The following is an 11,393-nucleotide window of genomic DNA, read 5'->3' on the forward strand; positions in this document are numbered from 1 at the left end:
CTGCCAAAAGGCTACTAGAACTGATACTTTTAGTAAGGTTTTGGATACAAAATCGATGTACAAAAATCAGTAGCATTTCTACATACCAATAATGTCCAGGCAGAGATTCAAATCAAGATAACAACCCCATTTATAACAGCCACAGAGAATATGAAATACCTAGGAATACAGCTAACCAAGGAGGTGAAAGATCTCTATAAGGAGAGGTACAAAACACTGCTGAAAGAAATCAGAGATGACACAAGTAAATGGGAAATTGTTTTATGCACATGGATTGGAAAAAATCATATTAAAATGGCCATACTGCCCAAAGCAATTTACAGATTCAATGCTATTTCTATCAAACTACTAATGATATTTTTCACAGAATTAGGAAAAAACTATTCTAAAATTCATATGGAACCAAAAACAGCCCAAACAGCCAAAGCAATCCTAAGCAAAAAGAACAAAGCTGGAATCATACTACCTGACTTCAAACTATACTGTAAGACTATAGTAACCAAAATAGCATGGTACTGGTACAAAAACAGACACATACGGCAACGAAACAGAATAGAAAACTCAGAAATAAAGCGGCACACTTACATCTACTGAAGTCTTGAGCTCCTCGTAGTTATTTATGAGGATTGAATGGAATCAACTTATTCCAACTCCTGTTAATTTTGATATTTTGAACTCCTTCCATGAATCATGAATGTTCTTAATGGCACCTAGAATGGTGAATTCTTTCCAAAAGATTTTCAATTTACTTTGCTCAGAACAATCAAAATAATCACTACCTATGGCAGTGATAGGCTTACAAAATGAATTTCTTAAATAATAAGATTTGAAAGTTGAAATTAGAACTTGATCCATGGGCAGTAGAATGGATGTTGTGTCAGCAGGCATGAGAACAACATTCCTCTCCTTGTATGTTTCCAACAGAGCTCTTGGGTGGCCAGGTGCATTGTCAATGAGCAGTAACATTTTCAAAGAAATTTCCTTTTCTGAGCAGTAAGTCTCAACAGTAGGCTTGAAATATTCAGTAAGCTATGCTGTAAACAGATGTGCTGTCATTGAGACTTTGTTGTTCCATTGAGAGAGCACAGATAGTCAATTTAACACGATTCTTAAGGGTCTTAGGAGTTTTAGAATGGCAAATGAGAACTGGCTTCAACTTAAAGTCACCAGCTGCGTTAGCCCCTAATAAGAGAGTCAGTCTATCCTTTGAATCTGTGAAGCCAGGCATTGACTTCTCCTCTCTAGCTATGAAAGTCCTAGATGGCATCTTCCTCTTATAGAAGGCTGTTTTGTTTACATTGAAAATATGTTGTTTAGTGTAGATGCCTTCATCAGTTATCTTAGATCTCCCGGATAACTTCTGCAGCTTCTACATCAGCACTTGCTGCTTTGCCTTGCACTTTCATGTTAGGAAGGTGGCTTCTTTCCTTAAACTTCATGAACCAACATCTGCTTGCTTCAAATTTTTCTCCTTCAGCTTCTTCACCTCTTTCAGCCTTCACAGAATTGAAGAAAGTTAGAGCATTGCTCTGGATTAGGCTTTGGCTTAAGGGAATGCTGTGGATGATTTGATCTTCTTTCCAGACCACTAACTTTCTCCATATCAGCAATAAGGCTGTTTTGCTTTCTTATCATTTGTGTTCACTGGAATAACACTTTTCATTTTCTTCAAGAACTTTTCCTTTGCATTCACAACTTGGTTAACTATTTGGCACAAGAGGCCTAGCTTTCAGCCTGTCTGGGCTTTTGATATGCCTTCCTCACTAAGCTTAATCATTTCTAGCTTTTGATTTAAAGTAAGAGATGTGTAACTCTCCCTTTCACTTGAACACTTAGAGGCCATTGTAGGCTTATTAGTTGGCCTAATTTCAATATTCTTGGAGAATATTGAAAGGAGATTGAGAGAAACAGGAGAATGGCTGGTCAGTGGAACAATCAGAACACACATAACATTTATTGGAACCAGTTTTAACATTTAATAGATGTTATTTACACATAACATTTATTAAAGTTTGTAACCTTTAATGGACACAGTTCATGGCATCCCAAAACAATCACAATAGTAACATCAAAGATCACTGATTATAGATCACCATAACACATATAATAATGATGAAAAAATTAAAATATTGTGAAAATTACCAAAATGTGACAAAGATAGGAAGTCGGCACATGTTGGAAAAATGGCACCAATAGACTTGCTCAAAACAGGGTTGCTGCAAACCTTCAATTTGTGGCAAAAAACTGCATTCAAAAATGTAGTCTTTGCAAAGTGCAATAAAATGAAACACAAAAAAATGAGGTATGTCTGTACCCCCAAATTTATTTACAGATTCAATATTATTCTTATCAAAACTCCAGTTATGGTTTTCTTTTGCAGAAATTGACAGGCTGACCATAAAATTCATATAAAAATGCCAGAGACCTAGAGCAGTTCAAACAACCTTGAAAAAGAAAAAAAGTAGGAGGACTCATACTTCTCATTTCAAAAGTTACTACAAAGCTATAGTAATCAAAACAGTGTGTTACAGGCCTAAATACAGACATGTAGGTCAATGGAATAGAATTGCAAATCTAAAAATAAACCCTTGTATTTATGGTCAATTAATTTTTGACAAGAGTTAAAGACAATTCAGTAGGGGAAGACGAGTCTTCTCAACAAATGATACTGGGAAAACTGGATATCATATGCAAAAGAATGAAGTTAAATCCATATCTCACAGCATATACAAAAATTAACTAAAAATGGATCAAAAACCCAATGTAAGAGCCAAAACTCATAAACTCTTAGAAGAAATGATAGAAGCAAATTTTTGTGACCTTGGTTTAGGCCATAGTGTTTTAGATATGACACAAAAAGCAAAAGCAGTAAAATAAAAAAATAAATTGGACTTCATCAAAATGTAAAACTTTTGTGCTTCAGACACTATCAAGAAAGTGAAAAGACAACCAATAAAATGGGAGAAGATATCTGCAAAAAATATATCTGATATATCTGATTAATAACCCAATTAAAAATAGGCAAATGATTTGAATAGACATTTTCCCCAAGAAGATATCCAAATGGCCAGTAAACATAGGAAAAGATGCTCGGCATCAGCAGTCATTAAGGAATCAAAACCACAATGAAATGCCCCTTCACACCCACTAGGTTGACTAATATGAAAAGACTGACAATAACGAATATGGTAAGGATATAGAAAAACTGGAACCCTCGTACATTGCTAGTGGGACTGTAAAATGGTGCAGTCACTTTGGAAATCAGTATGGCAGTTACTCAAATGGATGAACATAGAGTTAGCATATGATCCAGGAATTCCACTCTTAAATATCCATCCAAGAGAAATAAGAGCATATGTCTGCAGAAAACTTGTACAAAAATGGTCATTGTGGCATGATTTATAATAGCTAACAAGTGGAAACAATACAAAGGTCTAACAACTGATAAATGGATAAACAACATGTGGTATATTCATACAATGGAATATTATATGGCAATAAAAAGGAATGAAGTACTAATACCTGCTACCTCAATAATCCTTGAAAATATTATGCTAAGTGAAAGAAGCCAGTGACAAAAGACTATGTATTTTGTATGATTCCATTTATAGGAAATATCCAGAATAGGCAAATCTGTTCAGACTGAAGGAAGCTTAGTGATTGCCAGGGACTGAGGGCAGAGGGGAATAGGAAATGACTGGTCATGAATACAGAGTTTCTTTTTAGGGTGATGAAAATGTTCTTAAATTTGATACTCCTGATGGCTGCATAACCATGTGAATATACTAAAAACTACTGCAATGTATACTTTGAATGTACAATTTTATGGTATGTGCATTATATTTCATTAAAGCTGTTATTTTTAAAAACTACATACCACTATTAAAAAATGACAGTGAACAACGAATATGCTAAATATTGTATACATCCAAACATTGCTTATACTAAAAGACAGTGATAATAATGAATAATGACATCTAATTTGTATTGTGGAAAAAAGGGATACAACTTAAATATTAGACAAAAATAGCAGTAAGTTGGGAGAGGGTGACTACAGTTGATTAACTCTACAATTCTGTAATAGTTTGGGAGGAAGGTAATGAATGATATTATCATTAGGGTCTATTAAATATGCATGAAAAAAGGGCCAGGCTAACTACTTAAAGGACAGACATAGGCATAAAACTTCAAAACTCGTAAAGGGAAAAATGAGGGGTGGTAATAGTATCTTCCTGTCTCTTTCCCACAGTCCCCAAGAGGCCCATCCTCATCCAAGTCTTCATTGCTTTGTCACTGCTGAGATTTCCCTGGGGCTTCGGAGGTTATATTATGCGGAGGAAAAGGGAATCTACATTTATGATTCATTTAACAGGCATTACCTCAGTGATTTAAACCTCTCCATCCCTTGTGTTATGTACAAAACCATCCTCCATTTACAGAGAAGACGAGGCAAGGCCAGAGTGCTTAAGTCACTTGTCCAAGGACACACAGCCAGGAACTGGCTGGACTGGGATTTGAACTAGGTCTAATGCTAGAATCTGTGTTCTTTTCCATTGTATTGTGCCAGTTGTCTTGGCTGCTCTCAGCCAATTGCTCTTACTCCATCTGCATCTAAAGATGCAGTTGGCATGCTTCAGAAAGCACAGAAGCCCGCTCCCTGGGACCTTGTCGACAGGGCCTCTCCTGACACCACAGAACACACACCTGTGAAGTGGTTGCATTGTTGCCCCACATCTCTTTCTCCTGCCCTTGAGAGCAGCCTCAGTCAGTGGATACAGGCGCCATGTTTGTAAGGTGACATTGTTTTGGCCTAGAGGATGGGCTATGGGGTCAGAGAGACCTGGATTCAAACCTCAGTTCTGATGTTCCTATAAGCTTTCAGCAACTTAATCTGCGTTTCAGCTTCCTCATTTGTTTGGAGACATTTGTTTCCCAGGGCTGCTGTGAGATTTACACAGATAGCCAACTTCAAGTTCCCAGAAAAGCCCTGGCATGAATTGAAGATGCAGTAAATGTCAGTTTGTTTGTTTGTTTTGAGATGGAGTCTCACTCTGTTGCCCAGGCTGGAGTGCAGTGGTGCCATCTTGGCTCACTGCATCTTCCGCCTCCTGGGTTCAAGCGATTCTCCTGCCTCAGCCTCCTTAGTAGCTGGGACTACAGGCATGCTCCACCACAGCCGGCTAATTTTTGTATTTTTGGTAGAGACGGGGTTTCACCATGGTGGCCAGGATGGTCTCGAAATCCTGGCTTCAGGTGATCCACCTGCCTCAGCCTCCCAAAGTGCTGGGATTACAGGCGTGAGCCACCACACCTGGCCCAGATATTCTTATTACTTTTGCTCTACAGAGATTTGGCAAATCTGCTTGATGGCGGAGGGATGGCATCGGAAAGAGAGAAGAAAGCACAGTGAGATGGATAAGGTGCTTTTTTCTCTCTGTGCTCTGATTATGCTGCAGCTACTAATGAAGGGAATCCAGACAGTCTTTTCCTGGCTGCAGATTACTTATACAAAATGGGCCTAAAATGATCTCAGGTAGGCCCTTGGCTATTACAAGAAGTAAGTGCCCAAAAGTCTACCATATGTGTGTGTATATATATATATATATACATATATATATGTGTGTATATATATATATACACATATATATACACATATATATGTGTATATATATACACATATATATATGTGTATATATATACACATATATATGTGTATATATATATACACATATATATATGTGTATATATATACACATATATATGTGTATATATATATACACACATATATATATGTATATATATATATACACACATATATATGTATATATATATATACATATATATGTGTATATATGTATATATGTGTGTATATATATACACACACACTATATATAGTATATATGTATATATATATTAGTATTTTTTATATATATATACACACATACACACACACACACACACACACACACACACACACACACACACACACATTATTCTCAGTCCCTCCATATCCCAGGGAATACCAGTTTCCATTCAGTGTTCAGAGTTTGAGTATTTTTAAAACCTCCTTTTGAACATATCTGTGGGAAAATATCCCTAAATGTCTTGACTATTCCAAAGAACGGCTTCACCCATTGAATACCTCATTGTAACATGTTTCTCTTAATGACCCACCCATTTAAAAATGGTGCTTCTTCTTTAAAATATTTGTGGCTCTGAAATGTTGCTGCTTTCATTAATAAACAATGGCTTTTCAAGCCAAACCTTGGGAAATCTCTAGAAAGGGGCATTCGTTTATGAATACTGTCAATGGTGGGATTCTGATATTGATTTCCAATTCCCTGCCCACCTAAGATTTCTATTCATTGATTAAATGTCAATTACATCCCAAGAATTGTGCTATACCCTGAGCATACAAAGATGAGCAAGATATGCTCACATCCTACCCTGTGGAGTCTAGGTGGGGGATACAGACTCTCACATAAACAGTTGCAATGCAGAGTGATGACATGGTAGGGTGGGAAAAGAAGGCATGTTATCAGATTAGCCAGAAGAGGCATTTACCCAGAATGGGGCAGAAGGAGGTGTGAGATGGGAATGTGCTGCAGATGGAAGTCTCAGGAAAAAGTTGCTGAGACAGAGTCTAGGGTACAAGATGTTTAGTAGGGATCAACCCCTGTGAAAGGAACAGGATGAAGCCCAATCAGACAGAGGAAGAAACTGAACTGCAGTACAATCCTGAAGAAGCTGTGGCCAACCAGGCAGGGGTTCTGGAGAGAAGATTGCCTGCAAGAGGGTTATGAGTCAGGCTAAAACTGTGGGCTTCCCTGTCCCAACTGCCAGTCGCTGGATGTGGAGCTGACAGCCACAGCCACATGCTGCCTCCTGACGCTTTCCTCATGACTGGGCAGCAAGTCCTTCCTTGATGTGGGATCTGGGCCGTCCAATGTCACGTCTTCCCCAGAGAGAGGCGTCCTAGAGTAGGGAGCATCTAAACCAAGATTTGAGGGACAAACCACCAGGTAATAAGGTGGGATGGGTGGGGAGTGGGAAGTGGCAGAGGCGATAGCCTGTGTGACAGCTTGGAGGAGCCAGACAGGTTGCATGGAAGGGACTGAAACAGAGCTCAGGCAAGTGGTGGGGTGCAGTGTGCAGAGATGATACTGGAAAGGTAGGAAGAGGAAGAACCTTGCAGGGTCTTGTGGGCCACATTAATGAGTTTGGACTTGATCTGATAGTAGCTTGTAAGATGCACTTAGGGATGAGTTTTAGAACATCCTCTGTGGGCTCTATGAGGGAGGATAGGTTGAGAGGTGAGAAGGGTAGGCGAGAAGGGTGGGGCTTGGAGGGAAGGCAGGAGGCCCTGTTGGAATAGTGTGGGTCTCCGAGGACTGCCTCAGTGGCAGGTGCCTCCTGAGAACAGTGCCTCCCTCCACACTGAGGGAGGACTGGCCTGTGACTCCCTTTGACTATGAGAAAGAGGAAGAGGCAGAGGCCCCCTAAGCCTTTGGAAGGCCTGGCAAGCTTTCGCTCTTGCACTCTAGGAAGAAGTCCGGCTACTGCACAATTAACAACTCACAGCCAATCTCACTTCATCGGTATCCTCATCAGTTTCCCCTTCCTGCATTGTTCTGAAGCAAATCCCAGACATGATGTCATTTAACCCATAAATATTTCAAGATATATCCCTAAAAGATAAGGACATACCTTAAAAAATATAACCACAATTGTACTATCACTTAAGGAAACTGCACTGTTTCTTGATGTAAATAAATGGTCAGTGTTCAAGATTCCAATTGTGTCAGAAGTGTAATAAATGTTTATTTTTTACATTTGGTTTGAATCTGGATCCAATCAGGGTTCACTCACTGTAATTAGTTGGTATATCTTTTAAATGTCTTTTAATCTATAGATTCCTCTTCCATCTTCTACCATTCTCTTCCCTTCCCGCAACCCCTGCAATTTATGTTTTGAAGAGACTGGGTCATTTGTTTTATGTCATTTCCTTAAAGTCTGGATTTTGCTGATTGCATGCCCAAGGTATGTGTTTAACATGTTCTCTGTATTTTCTCTGAATCATCAGTTGGATGAGGAAAGTTTTAAATCATATGAGATGGAGTTTTCCACAGGACTAGGCTGGACTGGACTTTGAATGCCTCAAATTCACAGCTACACCACAGAATCTGCCTAGCAGGCTGTTAACAGATGGGAAAGTTGGATTTCATGGTGCACCAGTGAAGGCAGAGATGGGGATAATTAAAGCTAAAACATGTTTGTATTCTGTACAACTGTTCAAGCAGCTCATAAAAATAACTATGAATACCATAACATTGTGGTATTGATTTCCAACTCAATTCCAATTGATTTCTTGGACAGGCTCTGTGGATTCTTTCCTCTGAGTTCTGCCCTATTGCCCCCACTGGCATGCCCTGGGCAGCTATTTCCCTGTAGCAGAGCCCGTGTTACTAAATGAAGTTTTGCATCCATTATTAATCAAAATTCATTTTATGTAGCAAATATTATTATCTTGTTGCTCAGGAGGTTTGTTTCTCCCTGATACCCTCTGCATAAAGCTCCTATTGTGCTCATGGCAAGATTGTGGCTCTCCCTAAGCCCGCACTCTAGTTTTGTGATGACTTTGTTCTGCTTGCTTTTGATCAGGAAGGGTAATTGTCTAGACCAAATGTGAACTTAAAATGATGAAGGCCGGACGCGGTAGCTCACGCCTGTAATCCTAGCACTTTGGGGGGCCAAAGCGAGCAGATTGCTTGAGCTCAGGAGTTCGAGAGCAGCCTGGGCAACATGGTGAAACTCTGTCTCTACTAAAATACAAAAAAATCAGCCAGGCATGGTGGCGGGTGCCTGTAGTCCCAGCTACTCGGGAGGCTGAGGCAGGAGAATTGCTTGAACCTGGGAGGCGGAGGTTGCAGTGAGCCGAGATCATGCCACTGCACTCTAGCCTGGGCGACAGAGCGAGACTCCATCTCAAAAATAATAAAAATAAAAATAAAATAAAATAAAATGAATGAATCCTATTCTTATCATGAATGGAGCTTGCAGGACTAGAAGTTGTTCTGGGTGAGTCAGTGCATAGTGAGTAAATATGAAGGCCCAGGACATTACTGTATACTACTGTAGACTTTATAAACAATGTACACTAAATTTATAGAAAAAGGCTTTTTTTAATAATAAATTAACCTTAGCTTGCTATAATTTTACTTTATAAACATCAATTTTGTAAAACTTTGACTTTTTTGTAGTAACACTTAGAACACACTTTGTATAGTTGTACAAATGTATTTTCTTTCTTTATATACTTATTCTATAATTTTTTTCTACTTTAAAATGCTTTATTGTTATTTTTTACTTTTTCAACTGTTTTGTTAAAACCTAAGACACAAACACCCACAGTATCCTAAGCCTACACAGGTCAATATCACTGTCTTCCACCTCCACATCATGTCCCATTGGAAGGTCTTCAGGGGCAGTACCATGCATGGAGCTGTCATCTCCCGTAACAATGCTGTCTTCTGAAATACCCCATGAAGGATCTGCCTGAGGCTGTTTTACAGTTAACTTTTTTTTTGATAAGTAGAAGGAGTACACTCTAAAATAACAATGAAAAGTATAGTATAGTAAATATATAAACCAGTAAGTCATTTATTATCATTATCAAGTATTATGTGCTGTGCCTAATTGCATGTGCTATAGTTTTTAATATGACTGGCCATGAAGCAGATGTCTTTACAACAGCGTCATCACAAACATGTGAGTAATAGCTTGTTCTGTGCCCTTAAGGAAGTTACAATGTCAGCCGGCATTTTGGCAACAGAGAATTTTACCACTCTGTCATAATCTTATGGGACCACCTTTGTATGTGTAATTAGTCCTTGAACAAAATGTCATCATGCAGGGCATGACTGTACTGATGTGCTTCAGCCACTTACTTAACTGATGTCTGTTGCCTGCAGTAGTAAGATATCCCCAGCAATCAAACTACTGTTTAGTGAATCAGTCAAAAGAAGACTTGATCTTGTGCTTCTCTTTCTTTGTATCTCTCAAACACAATTTTGCTACAATAAACCCCTTTAAAAATAGTTACAGCTAGCCGCCCACTTCTGCGTAGTCATGCCGAGCCAGCGCCTGGGCCTGGAACCGGGCCGCAGCTCCTCAACTTCACCTACCGCCTCCCCACCATGAACAAGCTTCAGGCCTTTGTAAAAATGTGTAAGTAGGATCCGAGCGTTCTGCACACTGAGGAAATGCACTTCCTGAGGGAGTGGGTGGAGAGCATGGGGGGTAAAGTACCACCTGCTTCTCAGAAAGCTAAATCAGAAGAAAATACCAAGGAAGAAAAACCTGAAAGTAAGAAGGTGGAGGAAGACTTAAAGGCATACGAAACATCAAGTGAGGAAAGTGATCTAGAAATTAATAATTAAGGTGTGATTGAACCAGACACTGATGCCCCTCAAGAAATGGCAGATGAAAATGCAGAGATAACAGAGGAGATGATGGATCAGGCAAACGATAAGAAACTGGCTGCTGTTGAAGCCCTAAATGATGGTGAACTGCAGAAAGCCATTGACTTATTCATAGATGCCATCAAGCTGAATCTTTACTTGGCCATTTTGTATGCCAAGAGGGCCAGTGTCTTTGTCAAATTACAGAAGCCAAATGCTGCCATCTGAGACTGTGACAGAGCCATTGAAATAAATCCTGATTCAGCTCAGCCTTGCAAATGGCAAGGGAAAGCACACAGACTTCTAGGCCACTGGGAAGAAGCAGCCCATGATCTTGCCCTTGCCTGTAAACTGGATTAGGATGAAAATGCCAGTGCAATGCTGAAAGAAGTTCAACCTAGGGCACAGAAAATTGCAGAACATCGGAGAAAGTACGAGCAAAAACATGAAGACTGAGAGATCAAAGAAAGAATAGAACGAGTTAAGAAGGCTGGAGAAGAGCATGAGAGAGCCCAGAGCAAGGAATAAGCCAGAGACAGTCAGGAGCTCAGTATGGGTCTTTTCCAGGTGACTTTCCTGGGGGAATGCCTGGTAATTTTCCTGGAAGAATGCCTGGAATGGGAGGGGGCATACCTGGAATGGCTGAAATGCCTGGACTCAATAAAATTCTTAGTGATCCAGAGGTTCTTGCAGCCATGTAGGGTCCAGAAGTTATGCAGGCCTTCTAGGATGTGGCTCAGAACCCAGCAAATATGTCAAAATACCAGAGCAACCCAAAAGTTATGAATCTTATCAGTAAATTGTCAGCCAAATTTGGAGGTCAAGCCTAATGCCCTTCTGATAAATAAAGCCCTTGCTGAAGGAAAAGCAACCTAGATCACCTTATGGATGTCGCAATAATACAAACCAGTGTACCTCTAACCTTCTCATCAA

General features: G+C 39.6%; 1 pseudogene; it reads left to right on the forward strand.

Moving 5' to 3' along the window:
• The first annotated feature begins 10,196 nt into the window (after positions 1-10,196).
• Positions 10,197-10,968, forward strand: LOC101143424 (hsc70-interacting protein-like; annotated as a pseudogene).
• The last annotated feature ends 425 nt before the right edge of the window (positions 10,969-11,393 follow it).

Source organism: Gorilla gorilla, chromosome 9 (assembly GCF_029281585.2).
Source record: "Gorilla gorilla gorilla isolate KB3781 chromosome 9, NHGRI_mGorGor1-v2.1_pri, whole genome shotgun sequence".
Taxonomy (NCBI): Eukaryota; Metazoa; Chordata; class Mammalia; order Primates; family Hominidae; genus Gorilla; species Gorilla gorilla.